The sequence below is a fragment of the Danio rerio genome, chromosome 25 (assembly GCF_052040795.2).
Source record: "Danio rerio strain M-AB ecotype USA chromosome 25, GRCz13ab, whole genome shotgun sequence".
In the NCBI taxonomy this organism is placed as follows: domain Eukaryota; kingdom Metazoa; phylum Chordata; class Actinopteri; order Cypriniformes; family Danionidae; genus Danio; species Danio rerio.
In genome coordinates, this window is record NC_141045.1 from 30,855,001 (window position 1) to 30,869,308 (window position 14,308).

The following is a 14,308-nucleotide window of genomic DNA, read 5'->3' on the forward strand; positions in this document are numbered from 1 at the left end:
GTCCTTATTAAGACAGCCAATGTTTCTGTGTGGAGTTTACATGTTCTCCCCGTGCTCACATGGGATTCCCCTGGGTTCCCCAGCTTCTTCCCACCATCCAAAAACATGCAACTTAAGATATTTGACTAATCCAAATCGGCACCATAGACATGCTCCTAATAAGTAGTTATCTCTTAAGAGCAATCACTATCTCTTCATTAGCTACTACTACAAGGGAGTTCTCGAGATCTACCTGTGCTCAAATTCCCCTCTCGCCTTGCAGATGGCTTGCCCCAGGCTCGAGCATCTTATGAGCTCAGGGCTCTCTCCCGGGACAGCATGCCAAACATGCTTTATAATCAATCATCAGCTAAGTGTGAAGTTTTGAAACCACACTGAACTAAACTGAAATTTGACTCTGAAAACTGGACTGACACAGTTAGGATTACACAATCTCACACAATTTCAATTTACTAGAACTTCTATGTTAAACTACTTTGACACAATCTACATTGAAAAAAGCGCAATAGAAATAAAGATGATAGATAGGTGCTAAAATCAACTTGACATTGCCTCTCCAGGAGCAGAATTGGGTTTTCCTACTTTAATGGAATAGAACAAAATGACTTGACACCAAGGGCATAGGTTTGCGCTTGACTTTGGTGGGGACTGGGGACGAGTCACCCCCGGCAAGAATGAATATTGTTTATATTGTTAATTAGCATTTTTCTCCAACTCCTGTGTGTGGACTCAGTGATTTTACTTTTATAGTGACAAATACATTCTTTTCGTTGCCTTTAAAGTGAAATAACTCAACATAAATATACAAGGCTGAGAAAAATGCTCATTTTACATGGCATTTAGAGGTTTTGGCATCTGAACTCTTCATTTCTTTATTCTTAGAATTTAAAGTTCTAATTTCTAGTTCAAAGTATTTTTATTATTTATAAAACTGTAATAAAACTTACCATTTAAATGTGTAAATAAAGCAGTTTGACAAAATGATAGGAAATAGTTTTGGTACATCAAAAAGTGTAGTTGTAATAACTATCCAACAAGATTATCCAGCAAAAATGAGTTCTTAATATGTCACTAAAATGTATTATTTATACCTCAATTAAACAGAAAATCAGGTGAATAACTGCAAAAAGGTTCAGTTTTTCAGAAAACAAATAACCCCTTTTAATAAGCTGGCTATAGGCCTGAAAATGTCATGTTAAAATAATGTTTATTAACTGATAAAGAGAGAGTTTAATAAAGACTTTCGTTCATTTTTCGTACAAATTAAACATGTCTCATAGTATTATTAAAGATGGAGCACAGGCTGTAGTTTTTCTGACAAATTGTTTCATCCATAATTGGAGATGTTACTCTTAGAGATTAGGAGAACAGGCAGGGTCATGTACGTTTACATGTAGGTGTTTATACTGCAGTTAGTTTTCAGGGAATGTTGTTTACAGAATATATCAGTCTGCTTTAACATTAGACTGACCGTAAAAGCGGTGAAAACACTAGCATAACGGCATTATCATGATGGACTCATTCACTAGCGAACTTGAGTTTATGTGACTTACACTTTTCGTTGGAAAAAGCTCTTTATGTCCACCTTTTTTTGCTACCTCCATCCTCCCTTGTGCGTGTCACACACCTTACACATCGAGAAATTCCCCCGCTCAGTTGTTTTGGCGCTGTTTGTATCTAAAACTATGATCTGAAAGCAGCCACTCACATGACAGAAGGGAAAGGCACAGCCAATCACAATGTTCATATGTGTTTGGGGTTGGTGCGACTCGAGGAGAGAACGTGATTTAACCCTTTCGGCATGTCTAGGTTTATACTGACAGCGCAATGTTTTTAAGTGAATTAAATTATTGGTGGGGACATTTCGGTAGTTTGTGGATATCGGTGGGGACACGTCCCCTCTAAATCTACGCCCCTGCTTGACACCTAAATTGCTGTTGGTCCTCTGTGTGCTGCTAAAACAACACCTGTCTGATGTGGTATGGACTCTACAATCAAGTAGGAGTTCTGTTCTCAGTTGAATGGCTTTAACCAGGGATTCCAGCAGAGCAATTCCCAAAGCGTCTACCTCCAATGTACCACATTGCAACCCAAGAACCATCACTTCCTCAGATAAATGGACTCATCAACCCAGGACTCATCAGCCCATGATAGATTCTTCCAGTGCAAGGTCAAATTTTGAAACTCTCATGCCTATTTTTGGCATTTTTGGTGTGAACAGTGTGCATCATTCATCTGATTGGACTGCAGCTACACAACCCAAGATGCAGCAGAGTGTGATGCACAGTATGTTCTGAGACATTCCTGCCATAAAATATTGGCCTTCTTTTAAATGAGACAAACAGGTAAGCCTTCTTGTCCTCACACTTCAATTAGCCTTGGGCACATAAACACCAGTCATCATTTTGTTAATCCTCAACAGTCTTGGTTCATTTTCACCAAATTTGCTTTGGATAAAAGCATAATGATTGACAAATAATTGAATTTAATGTTGTCAGAGTTTCTCAGATCTTTATTCCTGTCTCTTTCTCATAAACATGTTAATCCCAAAAGAAAACTCATTGTTTACTAGATAATATACCCAGACAACAACGCCTTAGTTCCCCGTGTCAGTATAATAAAGTACAGTGTGATTTGGTATGGGTCACCTTGATCTCTCTTGTGTTTCCACTGGCTATGATATCCTTACTTGGTAGGCATGGTATATGTCAGAAATAAGCAATCAATGTCATTCTTGCTCAAAGAATCCATTCACATATCGCATCTTCAGTGCACTCAAGTCCCATAAGCAACATTGGAGGACACACAACAGATCATGTTCTTGTTTCTTTGCATGTGGCTCTTAAATGACAAGCTTTGTTTGAACTCGGGTCTACAATGTCATTGTAAAAGCGTCATGTCTCTTCTGTGCATTTAAAAATGGTGGTTCCTGTGTTGTCGTCGTTCCATCAGTGACAATTCTCTTTAAATCAGCAGCAAGTCTTGCTTCATTGTTTTGGTGCTGTATTGTAGGGATCCTTACTGAACGGTTTCCAAAAAAAAGAGTAATGTACTGTTCACTATTTTGGTACTTTTGGCAGTGAAAATGAAAATAAATGCATACCGTACTGTACCAAACCATTTAATTAGCAGTGTTCAACTCATGTTTTGAGTGTACTTGAGTGTGAGAAATGGTCCCGCTTTTCACATTAATGTGATTCTATCAAATTCTAAAAAATTTTTGAAGGCAAAAAACTATGAATGTCCATCTGAGCCTGGTTTCTCCCAAGGTTCTCTGTTTCTGTTGGTGGAGTTTTGCTTCCTTGCCACTGTTGCCTTTGGGTTGTTTGGTTAGTGTTGATGCATTTGCTCTTCTGTGGATCATCCTTTAAAAGGGGGGTATTTTTAAGGCTTGGTTGTGTTTATGGGGGTACAAAGCAATGTGTGCTCATGCTTCATTTGTAAAAAAAAAAAATCATGCTGTTTTTTTCATATATCTTACTTTGTTATATACAGCTGCTCAGCTAACATGAAAACGAATGTCATATTTCCTAGTTCCCACCTTCATGAGGCTCTGATTGTGTAAAAATGTAGGGTTTCACACAATTATGTTTAAACAATGATGTCCCAACATAAATTGTTCAATTTAGCTTAACACTTTTAACAAATTTATGTGGATTGAACATAAAAAAAAAAATTTTGTCCCTATAAAATCTCAAGAATTGTGTTTCGACTCATTTTAAATAGGTAGTTTCAATGAGCAAAACAAAAATTGCAAAAAAAAATTTTTTTTGAGCGTCATATCCCTACAAATACTGTAAGTCAGAGTAGCTGTTAGTAGCTATTACCCTGAAACTTCAGGGTGGTTCAAGTGACATTCCGGGTGGGCCAAAAATTTTTTTAAATAAATAAATATATTTTTTTGAATGTTTGTTTGAACTTTGTATGTTGCACTTTGCATGAACTACTGAAACTGCCTGTTATTTGTTGATTTCACAGACAGTGAACCTTATTTGCGCTTTACGTAAGAAAAATGCTAAAATGTTTATTTAAAGATTATCCTACGCTGTGCTGCTGAATTTTTTGTGTTCTATAGGACTTTCTATTGTATGAATTAGGCTATGGCTGCATGAAATGAAATTAAAGGGCAGTGCATTTGGTAATGCACACTGAGACGCGTGATGCAAACTTTAAGCTGAATTAGGTTCTCTTCCATCTAATGCTTGAATGGTTTAAAATTATTAAAACTGAATGCTTTAATCAAGTCTGTAAATGAGTCTGGCTTGCCAAAACATGTTTTTAAAGCTCACGGTCACATCGTATGTATGCTGCAATTATTATTGATGCGTAAAGAAAGGCATAGCAAAAAAATTGTTATCTGATATGGGGCGTGGGTGGGCTAAGCTTTTGATTTGGGTGGGACAGGCCCACCCTGGTCCCCCTTGGAGCAGGGCCTGGTTAGCTGTATCAGTTTGTCCTTGAATCAGACAGAAAATGACACTGAGGACACAGCTGAACCTCATGCCTGCTCTCTTAAAGAAAACCTGACAAGTGCCTTACACATATATTTGGGTTAAATGCATGTGTAAGTAATATGTATTTCCCATTGTTTACATCCTTGTTTAACTCCTCGCTACAACATATTGTTAACGCTAGAAACTGTGCATTTAATAGATCAAAAATATCAACGAATGAAAACTGGTTGTGGCTCACAATCCACAGCTTTGTCTATTATAGTTGTTAGAGTTTTTAGCCAAATCCAGCACTAAACAGTAAGAGATTCTGGAAGCTCTCCTTTGTCAAATGCTAGCTATATATTTTTATAATTCTCTGGAACATAATTAAAATTAAATTGTAAGCACTTCTCTCTTTGTGCCGTGTCCATTGGAAGCCCAAAAAAAACAGAAACAGAACAAGCTCTGTCGGAATAGTAGCGTTTGCACAGCAATTTAGCTATCTCTGCTACAACATTACAGCGCCTCTGACCATGGCTCTTTGATGCGAAGGGTGCATGCATGTGGTGAATGCATGTAACCTGAAGCATTTGTGATCTCACTTGTCCAGATATATTGTTTTATGATCCTCAAACTTCATTCACTATAGGCTTTGCTAAGCTAACTCTATAAAAGCCAATGCCTCCCTTTGCATTAAACTTAAAGGTGTATTACATTTAGAGATGCTGTTTATGTTCACATAGCTGCATTACACATCAACTAAAGTTTAAAATAGGATATCATAGTGGACCACTCCTTTAACACTGACAATCCAAAACTGAATTGATTAGCTTTAGAACTAGATCAATAGCATACCACTACTCTAATATGTCCCTCAAAAGGAAATATTGCTATGAATATAACCTCTTCATCTATTTGAACAAATTTGACAATCCACAATGTATAAACTGCTATAAATTAAAGTGACTTTACTTGGCTTGAATAAGCTTTGCATAATGTTGATTCAATGCAAGCATGTCTTAATTAAATTTCAGCTTATTCAAAAGATCTTTTGAACCGTTCACTAAAGAATTATACTTGTTTTATGTTCACATTTTGCCCATTCTAACTCTAAAGTTATTGCATTACATCACTACATTATCACCCAGTATGCACTGAGGTTGAATGCTGCACATGCTAAATAGACTCCCTCACTTCTCTCCACTTGCACACAAGGCTTTCTCCAAGAGGATGCATTAGCTCCCCTATCACATCCTCTGTCTGGGCCCAGAGAACCCTATTGTCACCCCATACAACAGACCCTTTGGCACCCTGGCAGCTTAACACCCCAAGGCTCCTCAGTCTCAATGACCGGGTTTCCAGTAGGCAAAAAAGGAGCTGGGCGTACGTCACCTAGCGAACCGCCTAATCTTCTTGCCCTGTGCATTTGCACCAGCCATTCTGTGGCACGAATCAAAAGCCACCTCACTAATTAAAGCCCTCCATCCTTTTACTGTTATTCCACTATAGAGAACTGATCTCTGTTTCCTTATGTATAGGAATAAAGGCAATAAAATGCATGCAGCCTCAAGGATGCATTGGAAAGCAGCTCTCCAGTTGAAGTCACAGAGCCTATTTACAAGCAGAAAAGCACTTAAGAGCGTGTGTGAAAGCCAACGTAGGGAATGTAAAGCTGTGTTATGTGACTGAAGTGATTCAGAATGGTTGGCCTGTAACCTAAAAGTCAGAGTAAAACTGGCAAAGTCTTGGCATTTGACTGTGGAATGTTTTGCTTTGCTCAAAGTCTGTTTCTTTCCTTATCTAAAGCCAAAAGAAGATATTTTGCTGGGGAGAAGCACATTTGTTTAAAAGGGGTATATTTTAAGCACTCCCTGACAAAATCTTGTCACCTATCCAAAGTTTTGTGAACAATGAATAATACCTTGACTTCTTGTTGATCATTTGCTATCACAAGTGGCTAATATGAAAGGCAAAGGCCTCTAGATTGTTTATTTTACCAAGATAAAATATGATCATGCTTTGATTATTAAGTATTTAATTAGGACAGTAAGGTCTGACTTTGCTTAGACAAAAGTCTTGTCATTTAACAGGCATAATATACAGTATAGAATATAAAGAAATGGTGCAGTGGAAAAAGAATGAATATTGTGTATGATTCATAAGCTTGGAGGACTGCATCCATACTGTCAGGGTTTTGCCACTCTGGTCTTGTGAATTCTTGTTTTGGTGGCAGAATCCAAACATTGGCCCTGTCTTGTCCTGTTTCTGTCATTGTGTGTGGCTCTGTGTGTGCACGCGCGCGCCGTTGTGGGTATGCGCAGAGTGTGCGCACTCTCGCTTGATACGGCCGCGCGAGCTCTCCGTGCCTCGGACACGCATGCTTTTGTACTAGTGTTTGTGTTTGTTCTGTCAGCATCGCGCTGCTTTATTCTCGGCGCCTCCGTCTAGTTGGTTTCAGTTTTGGTTGGCGCTAAGATGAAGCATGCGCGTTGCATATGTGTGAGCGCACAGTAAGGTTTATCTATCGTGTGCTCAAGCAGTGGCGTAGCAGACGGGCCCGCAGGGCACGCACCGCGGGGGGGCCCCGCGTGATTAGGGGGCCCCACGTCGTCGCGATTTTCAATAATTGAAAATTCAGGAACCGCAATAATCAAACTCTTGGGAACAACTGTGGTCGGAACCAAAGTTCATAGGTCTGTGTTCTCTGAACACCTCTCAAGCGGTGGACTACTTCATTCTGATTGCTGAACCGCGTCATAGCCAATGAAGACGTGCCGCTGTTTCTCGCCGCCGGTTCTCGTTAAAAAAATGAATGACTTCTGGCTACTTTGAACTCTTGCGGCTTTCGGTTTGTGATCGCTCCTCAGTTTGTGAAGAATTCCCCGCGTTGTCGATCCACCCCGCCTATTTTCCCCGCTCCTCAATTTGTGACATAGATATATACACTTGATATCGCAAAGGGACCCTGAGCATGCGTCTATAGCGCCGCCACATTGGTACAGTGCTTCCAGGACAAATGTCATTCAACCGCACTAGTCCGGACAGTGTTATTACGTGAAGATGCGGGACTTTAGCGCTGTCGTTCATAACGGAGATTCATTCACAAACGAATCGCTCCCTCCGTCAGTATGAGAAGTGAAAGCAGGAGAGGAGCTGTGTTTCAGGACACGGATTAGATCAAATTTAACAGCGAGGGTGAATAGTACATTTCTGTACACGCAAACACAAGCTTTTTGTCAGAAATGCCCGTGCGATCAGTGATCCATCAATGTAAAAAAGTGATGTAAAATTATAATTTTCATAAAAAAATTGCATACTAACATCCAGGAAAACTCACGATCATAGATATATGTGTATATCTCTGTATAAGCACCCCCGCCCACCTTCGACTGGGGGCCCCGTCGGTGATCCCTGCAGGGGGGCCTCCGCATTTTGCGCTACACCACTGTGCTCAAGTCTTGCGTCTCTTGTCAAAGCACGTGGCTCGATGTTTACATTGTTGTCGCATGCTTTTGTTGTGTGCTTCAGTGTTGTTTGTCTTGTCATAAGAACACGCGGTTAATGAGTTCTCTCATTGGCTGCGTGTTCAGTCTTGTTTTATGTGAGCGCATGGCTTGTGTTGTCTCTCTGTGTCATGCGCTCTCCCGTCTATTGTCTAGTCCCACCCTCCTTGTTAACTCATTGTTAGTTTCTCATGTTCACCTGTTTGTGTCAATTTACTTCTGCTTTATAATCCCCTCATGTCTGCAGTCCTGTGCCAGTTCGTCGTCTACACTCCCCCTGTGTTCCTGCTCCAGTCTTGTCTTGCCAGCCCAGCCAAGTTTGATTGTGTGTTTTGTTAATGTTTTCCCCCTCGGGGTAGTTTTGTTTTGGCTTTTATTTTTATTTTATTATTATTAAACACCCATTATTTGTTGCACCTGAGTCTTCGCTCTTTTCCTTAACCACTGTGACATCATACATCAGTGACTCAAATAACTTATTAGTATAGTCATCCGGAATGGCAGAAAAAGCGTTCTTGCTGGACTCCCAAATCTCATCAAGATTCTTTGGATTCATCTTCATTGCCTCTTCCTTCATCTTACCCCAGACCTGCTCATTATGTTCATTTCTGGTGGCTGGGCTGGCCAATCCTGGAGCACCTTGACCTTCTTTGCTTTCAGGGACTTTGATGTGGAGGCTGAAGTATGAAAAAGAGTGCTTTCCTTCTGTAGAATTTGCCTTCTCCTGTGATTTGTAATTAGGCATGGGACAATAACCGTTTTCAAGGAATACCACGTTTTGGAAAAGTCAAGGTATTAAAACCGGTAAAATTTTCTGCTATACTGTTCCTCTGGTATGTGTAAAAAAAATTGTTTTGTTTGTTTGTTTGTTTGTTTGTTTGTTTGTTTAGTTTTTAAAACAACAGTCTCTCCAGCAGAAAAGATATCCAAAGATGCCATTTTAAAATGTAAAGTAATCTGGGTTTTTGAAACGAATGAAGGCAGAAGAAGTCAATGATTCATTTGAATTATGCAGCCTGACATGTTTGCTCCAAAATATTAAAAATGTTTCTCAAAATAAAATATATTGTTTTCAAAGGGGAAAAGGGTTTTTTGTTTTTTACCCAGACATTTAAAAAGAGCTCTGTACTATTGTTCGTTGTTGTTGAGGGAAGAAGAAGACAGGGTCGGCGATTCAGGTAAGCAAATGGCTTTATTAATTTCAAACGCCACCACACATGTAGCAGTGAGTGTGAGTGTGAGTGTGAGTGTGTGTGTGTGTGTGTGTGTGTGTGTGTGTGTGTGTGTGTGTGTGTGTGTGTGTGTGTGTGTGTGTGTGTGTGTGTGTGTGTGTGTGTGTGTGTGTGTGTGTGTGTGTATGTGTGTTCTCTCTCTCCTCCTGGCTGCTCCTTCTCTTCTCCTTAAGAAGGGTGTCTCTCCGGCTCAATCACTAGAATAAACAGGTGTTATTTATTATTTCTGATTGGCCTGCTGATTAGCCACCGGGCTCTGAGCATGCTCTCCCCCCTCATTGGGTGTTTGATCATGCTTACCTCTCCACAAGCTCATTTAAAAAAAGTCTATATTAAAGACTCATCTGTTTTCCAGGTCATTTGAAGCATAAGTCCCTTCCTCTAGGGGCCAACGCTTTTGTTTTTAATCCTGTTTAATGTGGTAGCATCTCTTAACTAAGTGGAATTATATAAAGGCTCAATTGCTTTTTTTATTTGTAGGCACTGAATCCAAAATATTTCTGTATAATCTAATTTACATTTCCTATGCTCTTTTTTACATTACATTGTTGCTGTTTTGTTTATGTTTGTACTGCTTGTCTATATCATCTCTGTAAAGCACTTTGTGCTGCCTTGTGACTGTTTGGATAAATAAATCGAACTTGAACTTATTTAGAGCAGTGATCACGATACCGTGAAACTGTGATATTTTTTATCCAAGGTTGTCATACCATCAGAACCTTTACCGGCCCATCCCTATTTGTAATGTAATGAACAACACAAATCTGTTGATGTTGCCATCCACTCTGCAGATTTCTCGCACGCTGCCATACTGAATGTAACCCCAAAACATGATTTTTCCTTGACCAAACTTGACTGATTTCGGGGAGAATCTTGGGTTCATGAGGGTCCTAGTAGGTCTTCTGCAGTATTTGTGATGATTGAAATGCTGTTTGACAAAGAATTCATGGGAAAAATATACCTGCCACTTTTCCAACTGATCAACTAGAAGTCAAGTTATAATTTATTGCTCTTACAACTGGGATCAACAACAAGAGTAGTGTATACATCTAGTCAGATAGTATATGCTGGGGAAACAACTGAGAATTGTCTTCTTTGGGTAATCACTATCTATATTCTTTCCCCAAAAAGGGGTTAAATACACAATATAATCAATGCATTATACATGCACTATAATGCACTAAGATTACGTGTTAAGATTATTAATCAGATTATACAACATATAAAGTCGTTTTAAGGGATTATGCATACATTATAGTGCATTAAGAATACTCTTAAAAACCATTATAATTCCAGGGTTCATATAGAATGTTTTCATATCATGTTTTATTTAAGAAATAAAGCCAAAAATGTCATCTTTTTGTGCTATAAAAGCATTTTTATCTCTTTATGAACATAAAAAAAATGTTTTTGAACCATATTGTTGTAAAGGACTTGAATCTGTTGTGGTAATTCTATCTGTGGTAATACAACAACTGTTTAAATATAAACAAATGATCCAAATATTGTACTAAGTATTCTGCAATTATTGCATATTATACTATAACCACAGTTTTTACTGTACTTTATTTCAGTTTATCACCATTTCATTTTATCATAGTTCATGCTACAGTATGCTATAGCATAAATTTTTCAAAGTATTATAGTAGAAGTATAATTCCTTTAGTCAAAAACACTAGTGTTAACTATAAATTACTACTGTAATTTTTCATGTGGGACGCATCAGATTTTTATGAACAAACTTTCAATGGAAAATAAATAAAAAAACGCTCAGATATGCTTAAAAATACCTACAACAACAAAGGAAATATCTTTAACAGAAGTCTTACATGTTTGGAACAAATAATCCCATATCATACCGATTATCCACTTAATAAAAAGTCAACATTAATGATAAATGAGCTTTCCCTAACCATAAAAATAGCTACAAGTTTTCTACGTTTTTTATTTTTATTTATTAGTTTTGTTTGTATTTTCCCCCAAACAACCTTACAATTGGGCTAACATATTTTTGCATTGTTTTGCCAACTTAAATAGTGCCCTCTAGAGGATTGTTTTTGCGTTGCAAAATACTAAAATAATATATTTAATTCGTTTTTCTGTTTTCTAATGCCATTTGGCATTTCTAAATGTGCACATTCATGACCACCTAATTTTGCATGTTTAAACAAATTAACCCTTTCCAAACTATGTCATAAAAGTAATAAATGTGTGAACGGAGAGAAGCAGAAAGTTGTTTTTGTTTTGTTTATTTGTATACGGTCAATCACAAAACTCAGGGTTGGATCTATGGCAACCAAACTGTGGCCTCATTCACCGATGCACCACACAGAGTCTGTATTCTCTCTGCTTACAGGTTTTCTTTCTCTTTTCAGCACAGCTCTGCAAAGTCTGAGTCCCATTCACGCCCAGTCAGCGCCACCAATGTGGTCTTTTCTCCTCTCATATAATTGGTGAGCTCAGGCAGAAATATTCAAACCCAGCGCACCGTGGCCATCCAGAACAGAGTGTGTGATGCTATAGGGCCACAAGCCAACGACAACAGATTCAAAGACCGTCTGTTATTCATCTACATTAATCACAACATTCCAAGCGGAAATTATGACAATGGCGTCGTTAAAATGTATTCTTTTCAGATTAACTAGCTTTTGATATCAAACAAACTGTAGAAAATGATGAAAGAATGAGTGAATTATGTTTTGATTAAAATCGACCATTTCGGTCCCACTTTATATTGTCGCTTATTATACCTGTGAACTTACACGGTAACTGCACTGTAAAAAAAGAAAAAAAAAAATAACTTTACAGAAAATATTCAGTTTTTATTTTACACTATTTTTTTGTAATTTCAAATTATATTCAATACTTCGTAAAATGACAAACAATCTTTGTAAATTAACAGTTTGATTTTAGGTACTTTATCATTAAAACAAATTACTGACATTTTTGTTTTTTATACAGGGAAATTACAGTATTATTTATACGGTATTTTTTCTGTTATTTTAAATTCTATTCAAAAGTCCATAAAATTTACAAACAATACCTGTAAATTAACAGCTTGACTGTTGTTTTATGTACATTATAATTAATAACAAATGACAGCAATTGTCCTGTTTTATACAATAAAATTTCGTATTATTTGTTTTTTGAAGTAGATTTAAAATTACGTGAAATAAAAGTAATAAATTGTAATTACTTGCTCTGTAAAAAAAATATAATGATTAAAAATCGAGGAAAAAAATGTGAAATGACTGGCAGCTACGGCTGCCAAACAAAAACCATAACATTACGGTAAAATTTCTTTGTTGAAATAAAGTGCAAAAAATAATAAATAATCTACAGATGTCTTCATTCAAATGAAAAACACTGGTATTTTACAGACTTTTCCTAAATAATTATGATCAAATCCATTCAATAAATGAAATAGATAAAATCAGCTCACATGCACTTGTTCCGGATTCAGCTGATTGCGTTAATACACACACATACAGTTGGAGGATCGTTATGAACTGATACATGGGCTTTAAAAACAGCACAGACGCACGCACCAATTGCTAAGTCTTGTTATACTGTTACTGTGGACATAACAATGTGTTTCTTTTTTCTTTTCTTTTTTTTACCTTGCTTTGGTTGTTAATTGGACTGGGACTGACCATTCGCCAGTAATTTGACCATGTCTCTGGATTCCCTGCATACATCTGTTTGCCCCTGTGTTGACTGTTGCCTGAACATCTGTGTGTTATAAACCTGCACTTGGATCTGCACTCCTTTGTCAGCGTCCCATTTCTTGTTACAGTTCCATTTCATTTAAGATTTGTAACTAAATCATTCCATACACCTTAATAATAAATCCCATTCAATAAAATGTAACGACTGTTAATTTAATCTCGTTTGTTGTTTTTTCCAGAATTTTTAGATCCAAAATAAACTGTTAAACTACGACCATGAGCATGTCTTGGCATTTTATTAAAGCTGTTTAATCGTAAGGATTTAGGGGAAATTCTTTTAAATAACATTGTTCAAGTTTTCTCTTGAACCTTTAGTGCAGTCACTTTATTGATGGTGTTCAATCGTAAAAAATTAGGAAAAGTCTGTAAAATAACAGTGTTTCTTTTTAAAACTCTTAGTGTGTAGCTTTAATGAACTGATTCGATCGTAATAATCTAGGAAAAGTCTGTAAAATACCAGTGTTTTTCTGTAAAACTCTTATTGTGTAACTTTATTAAATAGATTTGATCGTTATAATCTAGGAAATATCTGTAAAATAAGTGTTTTTCTGTAAAAATTTTAATAAAAATATCTGTAGATTTATTATTTTTTGCACTTTATTTCATCAAAGAAATTTTACTGTAATTTTATGGTTTTTGTTTGTCAGCCGTAGCTACCAGTTTTTTTTTTTTCCTTTTTTTATGATTTTTTTTTTATTTAGTGTACTTGTGTAAGTAGTAACTACAGTGTATGAACACACTGGTACATAGTATTTACTTGTGTAATACTGGTGTAACTATACTCATGTAACAACCCACTAAATAATATGTGTACTTTCAAATGTGTCACAGGACATTAATAACACAATCTTTGATAAATTACCCCTTTATTGTGAATTACTGATGTGCGTCTACAATTTACATAAACATTAGCTATATGTATATTTCTATAGGCTATACTCTTATACTTTTGCCAGTAGTTTGTTGTTGTTAAACAGCTGTACAAAGGCTTAGAGGTTTTATATATTACATAGTAATTTGTGACCACTTTACACTTTTTTTATTGAGTGGGCTCAACTCACTTTATTTCTATAGCAGTTTAACAAACCACAATGATTACCAAAGTGCTGTACATAAAACACAAAACGCAAATAAAAATACATAAAACCAAAATACATAGACTCACATCACATGATTAAAAGCTAAAGAAAATACGTGTGTTTTCAGTGACCTCTGAAAAGACTCAAAAGTTTGAGCTGTTCTTAAAGAGAGTGGAAAATCGTTCCAAAGTCTCAGAGCTGCTACCGAGAAAGCTCTATCACCTCAACATTTTAAGCGTGATCTAAGAACTTGTAAATAGAAACGATCCATAGAGCGAAGAGATCTCACGGGTTGCATAATAATTAGCTCAGAAATATACTCAGGGGCCAGGC

General features: G+C 37.0%; 1 protein-coding gene across 4 annotated transcripts in view; it reads left to right on the plus strand.

Annotated features, from left to right (window-relative positions):
* slc15a5 (solute carrier family 15 member 5) overlaps positions 1 to 14,308 on the plus strand; it is a 52,626-nt gene that overhangs the window by 7,780 nt on the left and 30,538 nt on the right. For 2 of the 4 annotated variants that reach the window (XM_087312461.1, XM_087312463.1), the window contains exon 2: positions 11,544 to 11,621. The exons of the other annotated variants lie outside the window; for them this stretch is intronic. The gene's annotated coding sequence lies outside the window, so the exon portion shown is untranslated. The remainder of the gene's footprint in view (positions 1 to 11,543; positions 11,622 to 14,308) is intronic. 4 annotated transcript variants of the gene reach the window in all.